The sequence below is a fragment of the Bombus flavifrons genome, chromosome 18, assembly GCF_040668555.2.
Source record: "Bombus flavifrons isolate JBK064 chromosome 18, iyBomFlav1_principal, whole genome shotgun sequence".
Taxonomy (NCBI): Eukaryota; Metazoa; Arthropoda; class Insecta; order Hymenoptera; family Apidae; genus Bombus; species Bombus flavifrons.
In genome coordinates this window covers 3,933,309-3,955,181 of record NC_138459.1, presented here as the reverse complement: position 1 = coordinate 3,955,181, position 21,873 = coordinate 3,933,309, and the positions used below count along the sequence as shown (strand labels likewise).

The 21,873-nt window shown below is 38.9% G+C and overlaps 1 protein-coding gene across 1 annotated transcript in view; it reads right to left on the bottom strand.

Annotated features, from left to right (window-relative positions):
• Ubx (ultrabithorax) overlaps positions 1-21,873 on the bottom strand; it is a 350,493-nt gene that overhangs the window by 694 nt on the left and 327,926 nt on the right. The gene's annotated exons all lie outside the window — the stretch shown is intronic.

Below are 21,873 nucleotides of genomic sequence, written 5' to 3'. Positions count from 1 at the left end.
ATTGGAATTTCGTTGAAGTTTCAAAGTACCGTGTTTTATACCGAAAATGCTCGTCCATTGGGACAGTCGCTGAAGCCGGCAAAAGCTCCGTTTGCTGATCTTTCGACGAACTGAACGAACAGAAGTGAGTTTTACTCTAAATGACAGAAGGCGAGTTACACACGTGCTCGTCACGGTGACGGCCATCGCCCAGACGCCAAACTCGCTTGTCCCTTCTGTGTGGGCGGGCTAAACGATCGTTAAATTTGGAAAATTCCCGTCCATTAAGCAACACGGCTACTGAACGCCTCGTCGAGATTCTCCCCAAGTCTACAAATTTTTTTGTTGCACTGCTTGCCGACATGAATTCCGCGCAACTCGTTAGTTAGTACGTAACTAGAATCGTGGCGTTGCCTTTCTTTTTAAGAACATCAGGCAAAACAAAGTTCCGGAGAACGAGAATTATAATATTTTCGATACAGTGAAATTGATTTTATTAAAGAGATCGTTTCTATAGAAAAACAGTAACAGGCAGTCATTACACATAGCAATAACGTTCGTTTAATTAATAATAGATTTAATGATAGATTGAAAAGTCACGACAATACCGGTAATTTCAAAAATTTCGGAACATCCACGATCCGTCGGTCCTTTATCGGCTGGATCTTCAATCTTCCGGACCGATCTTCCGATCAGGCCCGGAAACCTTCCATACCGACCGTGCGTCATTTCACCGGTATCGTCCTGAAGTTAGTTTTTAACTCAGTGCTTCCACCTGAATATCACGTGTTTGTGTACCTACTGCCTCATACCATTTGACGCGACTGAAATGTCTGATAATCAACGAAACCTACTTCCTTCATACAATGACTACACTCTACACATAATCAAAGCTATTCGCCTGAAGTATGCAAATAAAGTCTCTAAACATCTATTTCGAATGCTTTCTATCAATTCAGTCATGGCATTAAGCTATGTTTACAGTGAATGAGTATTCGAATAATAAACTGACTTTCCGAATTCAATGCGTACGTGAAAACGAGTAAATATCTATATAGATTCTTATAAGTAGACTGATCTTTACGCGTTTATTAAAAAAAAATATGGGGAGTAATATGGGGAGATATCCAAGATATACTATACTAATATACTTATTATGATATTTATCGGATAAAATGAATCTCTTCCTAGATTGCTTGTCAGATAAAAATGAAAATTTCCATAAAAGCTGACAATCTACTTATAAACGCGTGCATTGCAGCTTTCGGGTATTTCATACAGCAGAACGCCAGTTGGTCCGAATGCACATCTACTATACTAAATATAGCCTTAAACAATTAAACAGACAATTCCTAGAACCAGTTTCTATAAACGAACAAACACCAGCCATTTACAGAACAAATTGGTTGGAAGAGTGAGAGGAGCGAACGATCGCCGATTCCGCAAGTAATAAAAAAGGGAAAAAAGGGCTGCGATTCCAGACGAGAGAATAGAATGCACGGTGCGACGGCATTGTGGGCAGCACGGTGGTCGTATTGGTAATGGTAGAGAGCACGCGGGCATGGGAGACGGGGACGGATGTACAAGGGGATGGAAAGGTGGGGGGAAGGATAAGGGCAAGGGGAGGGGTGGCAGGTTGAAGGGCTACGGGTGGAGGTGGGGCCCTTGGGAGTTTGCTGTACACGGGAATGGGTCGGACGCGGGACGATCGCGATTAACATTCCGGCCGCTAGCTCGCTGTTCGCGCGGCGCTTTCATTAATTCCAGCGTATTGATTCCTCGGATTGATGAATGGCCGCCGATAGCGATTCCATGCGCTCCGTACTCGGCTGGCCGCGCTCCCCGCACCGCTGCCCGCCTGGATCGCGTATAAATTCTACCTCTCGCAGGATTTTAACTCAATTCCCGCTTTACGGGCTCGCCCTTACGTATTCTTTCTCCTCCACGGAACAGCAACATTGTCCTTCTGCCGCGCGAGTTATTTTTGTTTCTCGTTTCTCTACCTCGCCAACCTCTTTCCCAGCGATCGAGGTTTACGGCTCGTTTCCATTGGAACCACGCGACGCGTAACACTTTGCTTCCGTCTGCTATCCTCTTTTTCTTTTTTCCTTTTCTCGTTCTCTTTTTTTTCTTTTTTTTTTCTTTTTTTGTCTTTTTCCCCTCTTTTGAAGAGATTCGTTCGAACGCAGCTTAGCACAGAGCTTCCTACTTTGGCGCGATTAAACGCGATCGCTGTTACGCCAGCCGTGTAATAAACCGTTTGAAATGGAAAACGTCACGCCTGGGTATTATCGGAAACGTTCGCATTGTCTTGCCGTGAAAACGTTTTTGCTATTCTCTCGTTGGAAAGTGGCGTTTAATTACGTAGAGGGAACTCGTATTTAACGGAAAGCCGCTTCCTGAACGGTGGAGATGACTGGAAAAATGGCAGATAAATTCTTCCGCGTGACTATCGATGTCGAAATCTGCTTCGACACCGCAACTTTTTCAAGGGCACGAAATCAGGTCATCGAGCTTTATTCGGTGGTGACACCGACCGGAAAGGGCATAAACTAGCTAGCCATTTAAAGCTCTAAGAAGTTCATATTATTGCCGGCAGATGGCGATGGCGATAGCCAGAAAGAGTGGAAAAAACGGGGTGGAGCGTGTCTGACAGCTGGGTGGGTTCGGGTCCAAGGTGATTGAAAACAGGGTGGAGCGTCACGTGACGCCATAGTTGGATATGGAAGTGACGTCAGGCAGCTATGATGGCCTCTAGTTAACAAAATGGCTCCTCGCTGGGGAATTTCTTTGTCCCTCGCAGTTGTTTACTAGTCGTTGTTATCAAGCTGTAAAAGCAAGTTGTCATTCTATCAGCTGCAACAACGATTCTTCCAAAAGCCATCGAGCACATAAACTCGTTTGATTCTTTTCAATTAATTATTCGAATACACCGTCGAAATCAAATGCAACTATTAACAAGTTTCTTTTTTTCAATCCTACTTTCATATATGTACAACGTATAAACATTGAAATGTAGTCTTTTCGATCAAGTTTCATGATTTACATGAGACATTTTGCCATTGATCCGTTTGAATAAAATAACCACTTGTCCGCGTCAGCGACACGTTTCAGTCGCAAAACGTTTAAATAAAACCGGATAACGTATCTATCTATGGCGTACCAATTGCGGTGAAATCTCACTCGACCGATCTTCCATTCAAATATGAAATTCATGCCATCGTTTCGCTCGCCACGCTACCTATGTAATCCTATTAAATTAGCAAAACGCCTGCATCTTCTTTATGTACAACATCACCATATCCGTTTCCCCTGGCTCAAAACAGGAAGCCATAAAACGTAAAGCAGAATGAAGAAAGAAAGAAAGAAAGGAAAAAATGAAGCAGAAACTCCTGCCTGCCTACTGCTATTTCACAAATAAAACGTTCTCGTTGAAACACGATACCACCGGCCATCCGAGCGATAAACTGACGAATGCTAATCGAGCGGTGAAATAGTCGCGCGATGACCCATGAAAGTTTCACGCGGTCGTTCGAACAGCGTTGTTCGAATAAACGACGAAATATCGCGGCCAGCTGGAAGATTCAGTGGCCACCGTAAACGGTGGCGGCAGGATTTGACAGTTATGGGACTCGTAGCTCGTGCCAGTCGTTCGCACGCCGTGAAACAGTCGTAAACTAAACGAGGTCGTAAAACGGTGACCCTCGAACCAGACCAGGCCACCTCTTCATTCTCCATCCATCCAGGAGAAAAAAAAACAGCGAACATAAAATTACGACCTTGAGAGCGCATTCCAGTTCCGGCCGCGTCGATCGGAACCCTGCGACCACCGGCGTTTCCCGCTGCTCTCGTGGCGGCTTTTTTCCCAACTTCCGCTGCGTCTGATCCAGCTATTGATAAACGCTTTGCACGTGGAATAGCTCGTGGAAAGTTCGTTCCGTTGAATATATTTACCACAGACTGATGAATGTTCGGAAAAATATTTGATAATTCAAGTCTCGGTTGGAATTTTTGAAATTTTGATAGATAGGTGTGAAACCATCTAAACGGTGGTGTTAGAAACGTTTGAGTCTCCATGAATATGCGTAGCACAGTGTGCTTTAATTTCTCTGGCAAAGTTTATTTTCTTCTTTTTTAGTTTTTTCCTCTTTTTTTTTTTTTGCTTTTAATTTTTTAAGATTCCTCAATCTTTAATTTTAATAATTTGGTAATTTTATTCCAAATTTTGAAGCGATCACGGACACGTATGCGTGCTACTGTATTTGAACTTTTCTATCCGAAGTTTCCCGAAATGAAAGTTTTTATCGGTCATTTTATCGGACAATTTATCGGACATTTTTTCTTCGAGTTCTGATACCGGAAAAGAGGATGAAAGATATTACACGATTAACTTATCTATTACATTTTTTATATCCCCACATAGTATTTCAGCATAATTGAAACCGCGTGTCTGACTTTTTTACTTTAATTATAGATTGTTCTTTTTTTTTTTTTTAATATGACGTAATTTAACACAGAAGGAACAAGTTGCAATAGATAAAGATCGGACAAAATTTACAAATATCGGTACGCGAAATCGTTGAGGTTGATGAATATTTACATCGATCGTGCAGTGTGGAAACAGACGTAGCAGCGCAATTAAAGTCTCATAGGGAACGCTAATTGCATGTCATTAATTTATGAACTGCATTAGTAATAAGCAAATGCTTAGCGAAGTCTGGTTACGAAGTTACGCGACGAGAACGAAAGAAATCCTTCGCATTTTCGAACCCACGAACCAGTTCGAATAAAATAATTATGCCACTTTTTTCTAACAAACGTATCTGTTACATAGTAAATTGTCTGAGCGTGCCCTTATCTCCATTCGAAATCTGCATCACTTCCATCCTCTTGAATATGTGTAGTCATCGGGCCGAGAAAGCCGACGATAAACGTCCATTGGCGTAGTAAAACGCACTCTTGTTGATTTTATTTTATAAAAAAGAAATTAGAAGACTCAGCAGATGCTGAGTTTATTGAAAATTGTAATGCAAGCTTCGCGTGACAGTTAGGCGAAAATGTGGACTGACAATTTTCGCTAGGAAACTTTAGTTCCGAGAAACATTATGTTTTCAATGTTAAGTATGCGCAAGTATTTAGGAAAAAATCTTATTTTAATCTTTAACCAAATTTTGTTTCTTACAGCTTCGGCCTCTTTTCACAAATGGGATCACCTTCTGCTGATTATTTTTTATTTAACGTATTCAATCGGAGATCGACGAAGCGCAGATAAACTCGATTTTCGCGAAGATCGTCATTCTGCATTACAACGCGTTCTACTGGGCTGGCAACTAGGTGATTGCGGATTTTGTCATTAGGTGGCAATCACCTAGTTGCCAGCCCAATGCAACGATTATTTCTCCAACGCCCTCTTTATTTGTTTCGTTACAATTATCCCTTTTAGAACGATGGGAGGAAACAATTATGAAAATAAGTTACAAGAGCAAATGGAAGAAGTTGTCGATTCGAGAACTACAGTGTCTATCGAAAATCGTGGGCGATTTCTCGTGCGAAAGTCGAAAATGTATTGTATCGGGTTGGTAACTAAGTGATTGCAGATTTTGTCATTACCAACTAATGACAAACTTAGTTGCCAACCTAATATATACAGTTCATTCTGGATGGTCGGAGGCGAATCGTCGAGAACTGAGATTAGATGGAACAAGATAGCTATAACTCGGCAGCGTTGCAATCGCTACATCTCTTGATTCTCGCGATGCTTCGCCACCTCGATTCGACCCATGAATCTGCAAAACCACAATGCACACGAAATGTAAATAGAACGGAATGCAATGGAGTGATATTATCGGCGAGAGCGTCTCGCGCGTGGTAAACACCGACGGGATCTTTCTCGGAATGTGATCTTGAATCGGGCACGATCTTCGGCGCTAGTTTAGTACATTTCACAACTGAAATGTGATATCGCTCGAACTGTTCCTCGAAGATATTCATATATACGTACACCCGTTATACTTTTCTTCATTTCAAACGTAAACTCTCGAATGAAAAGTATGGAAAAGTGAAAAGAAAGTTTTAATCTTGCTGCTTCATCGATTCCTCTTTAATTCTTTGCTCTACATTACCAACACCTTTGAGCTAATAGATACATACGAGAAAGCAAACGTACAAGCAACGATAAATACCACGATGTTCGAATACTTTTTCTAGTCACTGTAATAAATTCATTTTCTCGAAGAAACAGGTCAAGCGTTACCGTATTTTCGCACAAACTTCATCTAACCAACGAGTAATTTCTTCATTCCTCATTTTTATAAATTCAGATCACACACAGACATGTTTATATTTTCTAAATAATTATTCCAACATTCTTCGAAACGTATACAGGAATAAAAAGCAACTGAACTTATTATTGTTGAATCCGGATGAATTTCTTTTCACCCCGTAGAAAAATCCCCGGCAAGAAAAACCGTGCACGAAGAGTAACGGACAGCGTCAAAGTATAGTCGAGGGAAATCAGCGAAGAATACCGTTACGCACGGTGGAAGGTGTCCAGCTGGCGGAAGGTCGAGTAGGCATTGAAGGGTGGCCGCGATCAAGGTTTCTCGAGCGCACCGCTGCTCCATCGAAAAGGATCGCGGTTCTATTCGTGTGTGAGATCGTTTACGCGAACACACATCGAACTGCCGGCAGCCGGACCGGTGAACGGAGAACCAACACGCCAGCGGATCAGCCAAATGCTAACATGCATATGCGATTAGCATAATCGAGTCGGCCTGCAGGAAACCAGTTTGCAAGGCCGCTCAAAAGCCGGCCGCCCAATAGCTTATGTCGCTCTCCACGCACGCCGCATCCGTAATTCCATTTCCCCTACCGAGTTCGCATCGTCTCGCGTCAGCTGACCGCGAGAAACGGACCTGACTGCTCGTTCCCGTCCCGCGCTTCCACCGATTGCAAAATCCATCCTGGCGAACGTGTTTCACCAGGAATCCGATAACATTTAGTATCGCGGCAGGTAGGTTCTTTCAACTACGATAAAGGTCGCTGCGGATACTTTAAAGCGACTATTAGTGGAGCTACAGTGGCTACGAACATTCTTACAACATTGTATTTCTTGTAGCATTTATGTATTAGGTCTGTAAAAGAAAGACACTTTTCGGACAACCTAATAGATAGTAATTAATATAAAAAGGAATGCTCGAATGCGGGTCCACATTCTGACAGAAGTTGAATTAGTAGCATAATATCCCAGTTGCGTGAGAGGTATATTGGGAACTAAGTGATTGCGGATTTTGCCATTAGGTGATAATGACAAAATCTGCAATCACTTAGTTACCAACGCAATAGCTTTGCAGTCCCTGTCGATCGTTTCAGTATAACAAGCTGTAGATATCTGCGAATGTTTACAAACGAAGGAAGCACGTTAGGTGCTTGAAACTTGATACAGTGTAACTTAATCGCTCCTTGCCAAAACATGCTGCGTGTGTTTCGGACTCTTATTCGAGATCTTCGCTCAGTTGCATGCAAGTATATTGAAGTTCGTATCGTTTAGCCGTGTTTACATGTGACAAGCAAAATTGAGTGCTATGAATCGCAGAAGCTAATAAAAAACGCTTCGTTGGAAGATAAGGATGCGAGTGAATATTTTTTGCAGTCACTGTATGTTTACACAGTTGCATTTGTTTGGATAAACAGCTTAGTGTTTAATTATGTATATAAACGCCTAGCGGTTGAATCTATTTATCTGAATACGAGCTACCATTGCATGAAAAATAAAATTAACCAGTTTAACTTCCGAGTATCGGTGTATCATAATATCGAAGTGCGCAATAGCACCTTGTGTGGTGAATAAATGATATACAATTTTCACGCCGGTCGATATGTTCAAGTATACTGACATACATGATTGCTTTTATGAAATATGCTATTTACAATCAATTTCGCAAAATCAACATATTAATTCGTTACGACGTATGATATCAAAATCGTACCGACATTTCATAAATCCTTTGCAAAGTGTAAATTACCGATCATGATAAATCGCGGTGAATAATATACAGCTATATAACAAAATCGAGTTCGAACAGATAAAAAGCAATTTTTGAAACTGTCGAAAAACCACAGGATCGTGTTACACGTTGAAGATAATTCGCCGTCGTGAGTACCAAAATGCTGGTATATTTAGACATATTTATAATAAACAGAGATACCGAGACACATATAGACTTCCGGGTACCGTCGCTGGCTGAAGGGTGTGCCAAGAGGAAGAAGAGGGTCGAAACAGTAGACCATGAACGTCGTAGATAAATCCTACCAGTGTTTTGCTAGCCGACGATATGTATTACAACCTCGCGTACATTTTAACCTCCCTTTTCTTCCTTTCTTTTTTTTTTTTTTTTTTCTCTTCTGTTAGTTTACAACTTACTTGGGTCGCATCGCGTCAGTTACCATCCTATCTTTTTCTATTTTTCTCTCGCTCGCCTCTCAATTCTGCATTCGAGATTATCAACGCTCGTATTTTTCAACGAGCTGTCCCGACCAAAGTTGTTTTTGTTTTCCGGTCGCGTACATCGAAGGTAACCACGTGCTCGATAACGCTTTTTGTCCTCGTAGATACACTCGTTTCAATGAAACCTTTATCGGCTACCAACGTGATTGATTTCCTTTTTTCTTTCTCGTATTTTTTTTTTTTTTTTTTTTTTTCGCGCCGCCCGATTTCGAATCTCGTTAACACATTCTGCACAACTTCCTGTCCATGTTGCGTGTATCATTTTCGAACGAACAACGAAACAAAAAATTGCAGATCACGGGATTGTTGGCTCTTCGATTCTAACGCCAGTTTAAGGTTAAACAAGAAGATCTTGATATGACGTATAATTTTTTAAGCTCAAATATTACATATAATTTTCACATATAAAAGACATATCATTTTTTAAGCTTCTTGAAGTTGATCAAGTCTTCTATCAGACAAACGAGGAATATGTTAACAGTGTGGCGAGCAGTACTTTCAAAGTTTTGAGAAAGATAAGAAAAAGTATGTTTAACTTGGAAACTAAATAAGAATTTTAGTAGCGTCGCACTGATTGAAAACACATTGAATTTTAAAACTGCTTTCCTATAAGAAATAAGTAGCCTAACTTAATGTCCTCTTTCTTGGTAGTCTTCCACTAAGTCTTTTATACTATTACTATACTTTAATATTACTACTATACTTTTATTTATTTTTATTGTTTTTATTTACTAATTGTTACTAATATGCTAAATATACAGGGTGGTTGGTAACTGGTGGTACAAGCGGAAAGGGGGTGATTCTAGGCGAAAAAAGAAGTCGAAAATACAGAATAAAAATTTTTCGTTTGAAGCTTTGTTTTCGAGAAAATCGACTTTGAATTTTGGCTCGGTACGCGTCCACTTTATCGCGTCTCGTTATAACGGATCTCACTGTAGATCGTTGTCTCGATTGACGTTATTTCTTAAATTTTTAAAATTTTTAAATTTTCAAATTTTCAAATTTTTTAATTTTCAAATTTTCAAATTTTCAAATTTTTAAATTTTCAAATTTTCAAATTTTCAAATTTTTAAATTTTCAAATTTTTAAATTTTCAAATTTTCAAATTTTTAAATTTTTATTTTTATTCTATATTTTCGACTTTTTTTCGCGTAGAATCACCCCCTTTCCGCTTGTACCACCAATTACCAACCACCCTGTATATAGATTACACGTGATGTTTTACATAGAATATTTATACTGATATGGAAAATTGTAGTACATATTTTTACACATTAACTGGACAAATTGTGAATGTAAAGAATTAAATAAAAAAAAAAATATTTTTACACACGTCAAATGAATGAAAACTCCTTTGTCATTTACTGGAGACCACCGCCGCATTCGACGTGTTAAAAAACTTCTCCCGTCTGCGACGCCATTCAAACAATCGTTTTTCCGCTTTCGACAATTGAATACGAACGTGGTGTTGGCGAACGTGATGCAATCGACGAGCAGATTTCACACGAATATAATAAATGCAGAGGCAAAGTCTTTACTTCGCCGATGACACATAACGTATGACGTTGTATCTCGTAAGCAGATGTGACTCGACGAAATATTTTAATATATATCAGCTCGTGAAACGTGTTGAAATTATCACGAACATGGACACGTTCTGGCGAAACTCGATACGATGAATAATGCGTCTCCTACGACCAATCGCCGTAATTTATTCGACGCGATGAACGACGAGTAGAAGCTTCGGAAAGTATCGAGCGATAAATAGACCGGATTTTCGGGCGTAATTTACTCGAATCATCTCGATTGGCCTCGTTAAATCGAAAGTCTATCGTAGAAACGCGACGAATAATCCTATTCGGAATCGTGCTAATTCCTCGACCATTTTAATCGCCGAACATCATCCTTGAATTAAATGAGAACATCAGAAAGATAGCTAAACGCCAGATCGAAAAGAGATAGCGCGGTTGATAATCAGTTCGAGCATGGAAACAAAATTTTGTTTGCATAAATTCGAAAGTTTGATTAGCTGCAAAATTATTTAGCTACATTTGACGCCTGATAGCTTCGCGTGACTATTTTCGACTTGCAAATATCAAGTATCTTTACACGAAAAAGCTTTCTCACCAAAGGAAGAGATACCGATCGATAAGAAGATTACAGTTAAAACGAGAGCCAAAAAATATAACGAGTTTTTTATGGGAACTATAACTTTTACACGCTCTTTATTTTCGACGATGAATTTCTAAAACGAGCAGCTGCGTCGACTCAGCCGTAACAGTAGAAACATCAAGATCTACGTTATATCGATTTCAATGGTCACAGGTCGACTTGGTTCGTAACGCAAAAACAGTAAACAGAGGGAAGAGAAATCGAGAGAAGAGAAGAGCGAGGGAGCAGCGAGAATTCTCAAAGTAGATCGCTCGAATTTTGCGCGTCGTCCTCGCAACGGGGTGCCTAACATCCAGCGTTGCCATTTACTTCCTGTCACGTTGGTGGCAAAGCGTTGAAAAGCCTAGCAGAATCGCAACGAACCCAACTTTCACATTTTTTCCTGAAAACTTTTTTTCTCTATGACCCATGAAATTTAGGGCAGTCAGCTTTCTCTTTTCGACCCCGGCACGTTTTGACTCGAGGGTCAATGGTTTCTTGAAAAATCAGGAGAAATTAAAGCAGCTCTCGTTAAACTGTTTCACGTGATCTAGTCCGTTTTATCTTGTCACGAGATAACGAACACAATTGCAGCCACGACATTTTTATTACAGTCAAAAGAAACGAGGTCGTCTAGCTAACAGTGAACCTTTAATATTCGGATTAGCATAGCTCTGCATGACGTAGAAATTTATTTACACTTGTTGTTCCTAAAATCTTTTATTTCACTTTCTTAGAAGATACGTTCGTCGGTGTCGTAATATTCTCTTGGTGAGGTTGAACTTTTGCCCGTAAGATGTCGCGTACATATACGCAACATCGTATTTCGGTAGGTAATTAAGCGATTAACTAAACGACAAGTATATTGATCTTTGGCGAAAGTCATAGTGAGTTTCAGTGCAATGATTTTTGAATGAAAAATGTGTTTATTATTAGCACTGGATAAAAAACTAATTTTTCTCGGAAATGAAAAAGCTTCCAAAGGAGCAAATAAGCTTGAAAATTGAAGAATTATTTGGTAATATTTACATTATCGATACTTTCAAAGATGAATTTCAAAATAATTTTTAATTTTTATAACGATAATTTCTTCACATGACAGATCAAGATGTTTCAACACAAAAAGTACTAAACGACGCGCGTGACTTCGTTTGCGCGTGAAAGCCAAAGCCGATAGGATCTCGAGCGCTGACATTGCGTACACAAATAAAAAGCGGCGTTTCCTGAGAACGTTAAGTTTCACCTGGCTGACGAGGTTAAAAGTCGTCGACAAGATTCCACAAGATCTAGATTCCACTTTGTTAATAACCGTGTCTGAGGAGGACACCTCGTACTATCTCATGGTCCATCAAGAAGCAATGAAAGTTTCCTGGATGAACTTTAAAAGTCGCGGGAAGATAGCCGGCGAATTAAGGGAATCTCTGGCAGCATAAAGTCACGGGAACAAGAGCGACAGCGAGGCACTGTTTTAAACCGTGGAATTGCCGTAATAAACGGAGAATTAACACTAGAACTACCACACCAGTCAAATTGTCTGGTTTTACAATTTTATTTTAAAATTCCTACTTCTTGTTATATTTCTTTCTGCAATGATGTAACGACTTTCGCAACGATAACTAAAAGAATAATATAATGAATTTTATTTTCTTTTTTATGTATTCAAACTGAAAATGATTTTCTGTCAAGGCTACTCATACCAATATCAGTTAAAATGACCGGTACTTGTCAAAGTGTGAAAGGGTCCCGCAATCTGTTTATCGAACACCAATTAACCAGTTTCCTCGTTTCGTACAACTTGCCACTCGTTTTTAAAATTTTTACCGCGTATCGTTCGAAACGACGATATCAGTTATCAGGAAAATTCCGGATCGATCGCTAGATCGCTAGATGCTAACGCTAGAAATACCACGGCAGTCGAAACGACTGGTTCTACGATTTTATAAACGTGTCGACCCTCGTTTAGGGACGATGGTCCCGGATGGATTAATAATATCAAAAATGTACCACATAACGTGGAATTGCTTCTGCAAGAAAGTAATAAATCAATAAATATAAAAATATTCCATCATTAGGTATTTTTTAAAGACCAGTCGTTTTCACTAGATTTGATAGAAATAGCTTCGTGTTAACTATCGGTAGTTCTAGCGTTAAAAGTGCGCTGAGAGATTGGCAATTTTAAGAAAGGAAAAATAAATACAGTGGCTGACGAAAGTATCCGAACGTTTACATATGCAAACTCGAATGGCCGAAATAACGTACATTAAAGGAATTTGCTTAGACAAACAGACGTCAATAGGAAGATGGAAGTGTTGAGATTACGTCGGTAAAATTTGAAAAGGATTCAACGACGTAATTAAATGGAAACCTCGAACGAGTGTTCAAATTTCAACCCCGTTACGATTCTCGAATTTTTATATTTGAATATCGTTCACATTTTAACAAACGACGAGAACTGTATTGTTCCAAGAACTGGTTTAACATAAATTCCGATTTTTCTCATATTACCTACAAATTGAAGATATTTGTCAACGTTATAAGATAAGATAAGTAGACTATTAAGTTACACTATTCCATAACTGCCGAACACCGAACGCGCCTTTTTGTGCTCGACATTCTATCGCCTTCTGCTGGAATATCAACAACCTGTGTATAGGCAAGGTAGAACCGCACTTTATCGTTCGTTCAATCTTGACAAAAATATACCATATAACCTTATTTGAATTCCATTATTAATTGATTCCATTCGATCTTTTCGAGTTGATAGAATTCATAGTAGTTGTTTTGGTAATTTAAAATTGCTAATCAAAATTCATGATTCAAGATAGCTGGTTTCCACAGGGACAAGTCGAAAGGGTGCGATAATTGATAATTTATGAGCGCGTGGTTAACCGACGGGACAGGGACTATACAAAGACCCTAATACTTTTCCAAAACACTATACACATTTCGTTACGCGTAACCTTAACGTTTACTCATCCTTATTGCCGACACTCGAACCTTCCATTAGGAAGCACCTTCCTCGGAAAGAGTAATTATCGAGGAAGAACGTAACATCTGGAACAATGGTGCCCCGACAGATTTCACTTCCTAATCATTTCCACGAAGATTTTCTAACTGCTCGTTCAATACAATGAAATCCTCGTATTCCCAGCGATAAGCTGAAAAATTGACCATCAACAAGTAGATACTTGAAGTCGCAGAGAATATCGAACTATATGTTTATAATAAAATTGAATTTATTAATCAAAACGCGATTAGACATTAACGAAAGTAGCTAATCGATAATATAAAATAAAAGGTAAATAAAAATAATTAGTGGTAGAATAAAAATTTAATAAAATAAGCGTTGTGCAATATTGTTTAAGATTGGAATTTTATATTTGATTTTTTAGAATGCCAAGTAATTGTGGATACTCTGGATATTGAGACAAAGACAATTTTTGTGTTTTTATTGTATGAACCAACTTCATTTCAGCTAACCAAACAATCATCCATTAAAATTACAAAGACAGTTGTTGAGGTTAACTGATAGATGAACGACTGGATGAATTTGTAATAGCAAAATATATTGAAATAAGTACAAGTGCAGGTATAGTATATGAGATCAAAATTAAATAAATTGTTGTCATTATTTATTAATTTAATATGTGATATTATTGAGGTTAACTGATAGAAGAACAAGTGGCTGAATTTGTAATAGCAAAATATATTGAAATAAGTACAAGTGCAGGTATAGTATATGAGATCAAAATTAAATAAATTGTTGTCATTATTTATTAATTTAATATGTGATATTATTGAGGTTAACTGATAGAAGAACGACTTGATGAATTTGTAATAGCAAAATATATTGAAATAAGTACAAGTGCAGGTATAGTATATGAGATCAAAATTAAATAAATTGTTGTCATTATTTATTAATTTAATATGTGATATTATTGAGGTTAACTGATAGAAGAACAAGTGGCTGAATTTGTAATAGAAAAATATACTGAAATCAGTATAAGTACAGGTATAGTGTATGAGGTCTAAATCAAATAAACTGTTGTCATTATTTATTAATTTAATATGTGATATTATTGAGGTTAACTGATAGAAGAACAAGTGGCTGAATTTGTAATAGAAAAATATACTGAAATAAGTATAAGTACAGGTATAGTGTATGCTGATCCAGATCCTCACTCTCACAGTGTTACAATACAATAGAAGAAGCTATGACAGGGACGTTCATATATTTATAGCAAAGGACATTACCAAAAAGTTAACCTTGGTGAGTAGCTGTAGCTGAAGGCTACAAGAAACAGCAATAGAAATCTACTTATAGCTCTTTTGCTTCCACATCTTGTAACCCAAAACATAATTTATATTCAAGGCCACAGTAATATGCACCTCTCCTTATTTACAATATTTTTGTTTCACTAAATTCTATTTTCTGCGTAATAGCTGTCTCCAGGTCACGGATATACACTAATAAAGATGTAGAGTTTTTCTTCAAGTAATTACTTCAACAATAGTCAACGCATAGATCGATGCAACGTTAATGCGAAAGAACGACAGAACGTGACAAAGAGCGAGGGACGCGTGTCTTCGCTGAGAGCGTCGGCAACGAGGTCGAAATTACGACGGTGAGCCTTTATTTCGTCGCGAACGCGCGAGGGGGTACCTATAAGAGCGGCGAGACACGACGGAGAGTGGAAAGTTTTGACGCCACCCTATAAATCAAGCCGCGGGTTCGCTCGGCCGAAACGTTGCACGGTCTCACCCCGGTTCTCCAGAGTTTCGCTCACCGTATGTCTCCTTCGCCTCTCGGCACAGACAGCTTGTACAAGGTGAGTCAAAAATTCCAACAGTTCCACCCCGCCTCCTCCACCACCTTTTCATGCTACGGCTTCAACCCATCCCTATCTCCATCCCCCAGGCCGTCCAGCTGCCTTGACTTTGAAATAATTACCCCAGAGTTAATTTATGTCGCGTTCAGGGAACGACGATGCGTTTTTTTTCCGAATTAACACGCCTCTATGCTCTGGAAAAATTGCACCACTCACCCTTAGAGGGGAATCGCGTGAAGCGTGAATAATATAAGAAATGGCTAATTACGTATTACACGTGATTTACTTTGTAACTTTGTTTACGAGTTTCATCGGATATTGAAGCTTCATATTCGTTTTGTTATACAGGGAACAATGTATCACTGTTTCTTATATATGTCGCTGTTGTAAGAAGTTTGAATTGGAAATATGAAAGAGAGGAATTTGTAGCAAATGAAGAAGAACGTATAGCGATATTAATCTTGTTGAGGTTGAGGTTAGGTTGGTAGGTTATGTTCCTGATAGAGGAACCAGTGGATGAATTTGTAATAGAAAAATATATTGAGATAAGTACAAGTGCAGGTATAGTATATGAGATCAAAATTAAATAAATTGTTGTCATTATTTATTAATTTAATGTATGATATTGTTCAGGTTGACTGATAGAGGAACCAGTGGAAGAATTTGTAATAGAAAAATATATTGAGATAAGTACAAGTGCAGGTATAGTATATGAGATCAAAATTAAATAAATTGTTGTCATTATTTATTAATTTAATGTATGATATTGTTCAGGTTGACTGATAGAAGAACCAGTGGAAGAATTTGTAATAGAAAAATATATTGAAATAAGTACAAGTGCAGGTATAGTATATGAGATCAAAATTAAATAAATTGTTGTCATTATTTATTAATTTAATGTATGATATTGTTCAGGTTGACTGATAGAAGAACCAGTGGAAGAATTTGTAATAGAAAAATATACTGAAATAAGTACAAGTACAGGTATAGTGTATGTTGATCCAGATCCTCACTTCTTCAGTGTTACAATACAAAAGAATGCAACAGGGAGCACATTCATATATTTATAGCAAAAGATATTACCAAAAAATTAACTTTGTTGTGCAGCTGTAGCTGAAGGTTACAAGAAACAGCAATAGAAATCTACTTATACCTGTTTTGTTTCTAGACTTTGTAACCCAAAACTTACTACACTTATATATGTTGTTGTTGTAAGAAGCTTGAATTGAAAACATGAAAGAGAGGAATTTGTAGCGAATGAAGAAGAGCGTATAGCAATATTAATCCTAGTATGGACAACTAAAAACCCGAGTTACCTTTTATATTTATAAATAAAAGTGTGAAATATTACATTTTCAAACTTAACATTTTAGTTACTTGCACAAGGATTAACTACGTTCCATCTTATCTGATGTTTCCTTGCTCCAACGTCGTTCCCCAGAAATTTAGAGAGATATGAGACAGTTTACCTTTAATTGTCGTCCATTAACTTAAATTTACTACACTTAAACTTAAACCGATAAAGCTGTAGTACAATTCACATCAAAGAGGCATCGACATTTTCTTCACTTTGCCACGACTTGTCAAGAGTAACAAGAACCTGCAATCATCAACAATTCTCTACAAGCTGTCCTTCATTCTTTTCAATTCTCGCGCAATTTTCAAGATCACGCACGATTAATAAAACATGAAAACAAATCGCTGTATTTATAGCGTTGCCAATCTCTTCAAATTTACACGCAATAAGAATCACGTTCGTTCATTGTAAGAAAGAAAAAAATAGAAAAAAAGAGGATACATTGTTGCAAAATAAGTAAATGCAAATTTCTCTGGTTGAGGCAAACTTCTATACAGCGGCGGACGAGCCAGAGATATCGCGCCACGATAATCGCGCAAATGTCCGGCACAGAGGTAACATTTAGCTCTTACATATGTCGCGCTCGTGTTCAGTGTAACGGTATGCGTATAGCACTCTTGTACACACTGCTGCCTGCCTACAGATATTATACAATTAACAGATATAATTAGCAAATGGTGAGCTGGCTATCTTAAATCGCGTTGGAACGAGCGCGCACTTTAACATTGAGATCGAATTTTGTCGAAGGGAAACACCGTAGGGTCGCAGAACATTTCATGGTCCTGCGTGAAACGTGCAACGAACGCAATTAAAAATATTTGGTTATAATAATAAATAAAAATATATAAATTTGGCGTATAGACGAAATAACTAAGACCTAAACATTTTACAATAATATTTTATTGTTTATTGGACTGACAAAAGAGGAATAGAAAGAACAAATGTGTATTGGTCATCAATGTGAGATCTATGTACAGTGACAAGCATACAAATAGAGGCAATTGTTGTATAAAATTCAACTTGATTTAATTGGTAATTGATTTAATTGGAATTTGATTAGCTGGATCTTTTACCAAGTTACCAAAAGCGTAACTTTTCTCTCTTGTTTTCAAAAATTCATGAAACTCAGAATGAAAGGTATCTTAGAATTTCAGGACAAATTTTCTGCAACCTAAAATTCAAAGAATTTGTACACGATTTCTACTTTACATGGACTATCAATAGGCGTTAGCATTTGACACTGGAATTTACGATTTCATTCCAGGTATCCATCCTGCCAACTACATCTCCACGAGATAAACTCAGGTATCTCATCCCCCGGAGAAACTCCACGAAAGATCAGACCACCCTGCGACGTCCCTTACACTAACTAGCAACGAAGTGGCCTATCCCAAAGGAACCGGCGATAATCGAAAGAAAACCGAACTAGGGTCTACTACCCTATTCCACTATAGACAGGCTTCTGTCCGTGTCTTACCCGTAGGAAATACGTTTCCGGTAGCTTGTCCGGCTGTCCGTAGGAGTCGCATGATAGATAGAAAGGAGCATGGAACACAGAAGGGGAGAAGAAGAGACAGAGAAAACCGATAGAGAGGCCAGCAAGCAAGAAAAGGAAGATATTGGGAGGAGTAGTGGCGATGGGGCAGGGTGAGAAGCGAGGATTCGGCGGAGTGGTTGGTTCAGGGGTTGGTATTGGATGCTGCCTCGGCGAAGCTCACGGTAGGGGTAGTTTGACAAGTTGACAAGAGCACAAAGGTCGTGGCGGAGCCGCAAGAGACGTGGAAGGGGAGGAAGGGCGAGGGCTGCACGTAGCGGAGCCTAGAAAAGAGGAGTGTGGGTAGAGGAGGCGTCGCGATGCTCAGCGTCCGACGGAGGGTTACCGGATAGGGTAGTAGGGGGTTGAAAGCCCGGTAGATTCAACGCCGTGAACAAAGGCCGGCTGGCTTCGCCCCGCTGCCTACTCTCGGACTTTGGAAACGAGATCACATACACACACGCCACGGGTACCGCGTGCGTACCTCTTCTGTGTGCGTGTGTTCTATTTGTGTGTGTTTGTATGCGTGTGAGAACGCCACGAACCGTGTGCACCGCCGGTATACCGCCCAGAAGGGGAGTTAGAGTTTGCTCGCTCGACCCGATAGATACGAGCGAGCCGGGCCTAATATCGAAAGTTCCTGGCTCGAGCTGAAACCGTGCTTAATTAAATCGGAAGGCCGTGAGAGATAACCGGCGCGTCCCTCCTACGATGCTCGACGAGAGCGTCTGGAAAACACCCGTGTACTATGGATGGGGTTCATGACGTGGCAAGAATGCAGCGGGGAAATTTGTCGCAGCGAAGAACCGATATACGGTGGACCATCGGTGGCGATTACAGCGCCTGAAGCGTCTAATGCGATCACTCGTTGGGAAAATTCAACGATTCCGGTGGTCGTAATATCGTTACTTTCGAATAGAATGTTAGAAGTTTAAAATTGTGAATTGGAAATGGCTAAATACAATTTACATTTCATACACTGTCGCTCTTATTTGATATTCCTATTTCGTGTTAAAAAAAATACAGATATTGTTATACCCGAAGTGGCCTTATTCTTGGTTCGTCTAACACAACGACTTTATTATCAACAACTTAAAATTTCCCTGATAATATTAATCTTTATCGATAACCTACATGCCAAGTCCATTAACAAATGAAGGGAGACCTGTGGAATGACTCACGTAATGCTTCCTTAAACATATTCATGGAAAATTAACGCATTTACAAATTCTCTATCCTACAAAAAACAAGAAAATTCCACAAACGTATTTCCATTCTATACGAAAGAATCTTCGGTTCCTCTGTTGCCTCATATTTCTCTGATATGTATCTCAACATATACCTGATGCGCAATTCGCAGCTCGTAAAAAGATCGTCTCGCGAACTGACGAACGATACTGAAAGGGTGTCGAAGCGAGCAAAATCAATAAACCGTTGTAGCGTGCAGGATCACCGACCAGATCGACGTTTCGCGGTCTCAAGTTACGTTTCTAATGATCCTTGCGGCACTAGCCGACCGCGATAAATCATGGCAGCAGCTCGTAAACCGTAAGGAGCCCCGCTGCACGTATCAGTGCGTATACGATACACACGCGAACAGGTCAACACGAGAAAGGGAGGCGGAAAGAGTCGGGTACATCGTGTTGAAGTTGCGCCACGATATAAATGGAACGCTTTTGCGGAGCACGCCTTATATACATAGACGCTGGTTAGCTGAAATATTTATTGCTTTTTGAAGCGTGTATCGGTGGCCCGCGGCGTGCTATTGTAGAAAATCGTTCGACTTGTTCACGGCCATGGTTTCTATTATTTCTTCCTTTCTCTTTTCCCCTTTTCGTTTTACTTGATCGATATGACGCGCTCTTCTATCCACGGCTTCCATCGTTCTCATATTTCTCGCAACATAGGTTAGGTTCTACGAGCTTCGGATCTTCCGATTTGACGTTCATGGAACGGAAGGGTTGAAAAAGAATATATTTCGATAGGGGTAGATTGGATACTCGAAGAGAGCAATATTTTATTACGATCTTTTTAAGATTGTTTTTTTTTTTTTATATTTGCATACTTTCTCGCACTTTTATCGAGAACGACGTTAAACAAAAGTTGGAATATAATTGCAAGCTCGACAAGATTGGCGATTTGAAAAAGTTTGAAGGTTTTCTCGATTGTTGATGGAAGACTCGATACAAAACGATTGCAAAGGAAAATCTTTTCTTTTATTTCGATCACAGAATACGTAGCTTTTAGAAAACATTACATTAGACGTTATTGAATTATTTTATTTGGCTCTCGTGGAATTAAATGACTAGAAAAAGCTATGTTTCGACGGAAGTAAATCGCAAGCTTATTTCACATTAATGGAATTTTCTTGCCACATCGATGTTCTAGAGATATTTGCACGATACTCTGTCAATCTCGGTTACGTAATAAAGACAAAAATCAGAATGTGATAAATTTCGTGCCGTTACATCGATCATGAAAAAAGCTGGCCATAAAGGAATAGCTGGCTCTATAATTTCATGGATGAGATCGAAAACCCTTCTGAAACCTGAACATATTTCGTAGAAACATGAAACGATGTAAATCCAATCCACGTGTGCACATATATCGGAGGAATGTTGCAGGAGGATTAATTTGCTGATGGGCGCGTGCGATTATTTTTGAAATTTCGGAAAAAGGAATTCACGGACGTCCTTGCACGCTGCGGCCGCTCGAATTAAGGAGCCTCTGCTCAACACGTTGCCAAACCCAGAATTAACGGAAACCTGCGAAACAACGTAGCCGACGTTTGGAATTAAATGAAGAAATAGTTCCAAGAAGCATCGCCACGAAATTACGTGTCATTAAAATATGATGGTGCTGATAATAATGCGTTCTGTTCGGAGATCGAGCGTATCTGTCGATGAACGAACAAAGACACGAAGGAGAGAGAATATGGAAGAAACAAAGAATGAGATCGATTTCACAGACGATTTCAACGTCAACAGAAAGAAGATGGAAGCAAAAAGATCGAAACGATACAGTGGACCATTGAGAACGACTCTTTAACGTTACAGTATATATATACAGGGTGGTTGGTAACTGGTGGTACAAGCGGAAAGGGATAATTTTGAATTTTATATTTGATTTTTTAGGATGCCAAATAACCGTGGATACTCTGGATATTGAGACAAAGACAATTTTTGTGTTTTTATTGTATGAACCAATTTCATTTCAGCTAACCAAACAATCATCCATTAAAATTACAAAGACAGTTGTTGAGGTTAACTGATAGAAGAACGACTGGATGAATTTGTAATAGCAAAATATATTGAAATAAGTACAAGTGCAGGTATAGTATATGAGATCAAAATTAAATAAATTGTTGTCATTATTTATTAATTTAATGTGATATTATTGAGGTTAACTGATAGAAGAACAAGTGGCTGAATTTGTAATAGAAAAATATACTGAAATAAGTACAAGTGCAGGTATAGTATATGAGATCAAAATTAAATAAATTGTTGTCATTATTTAT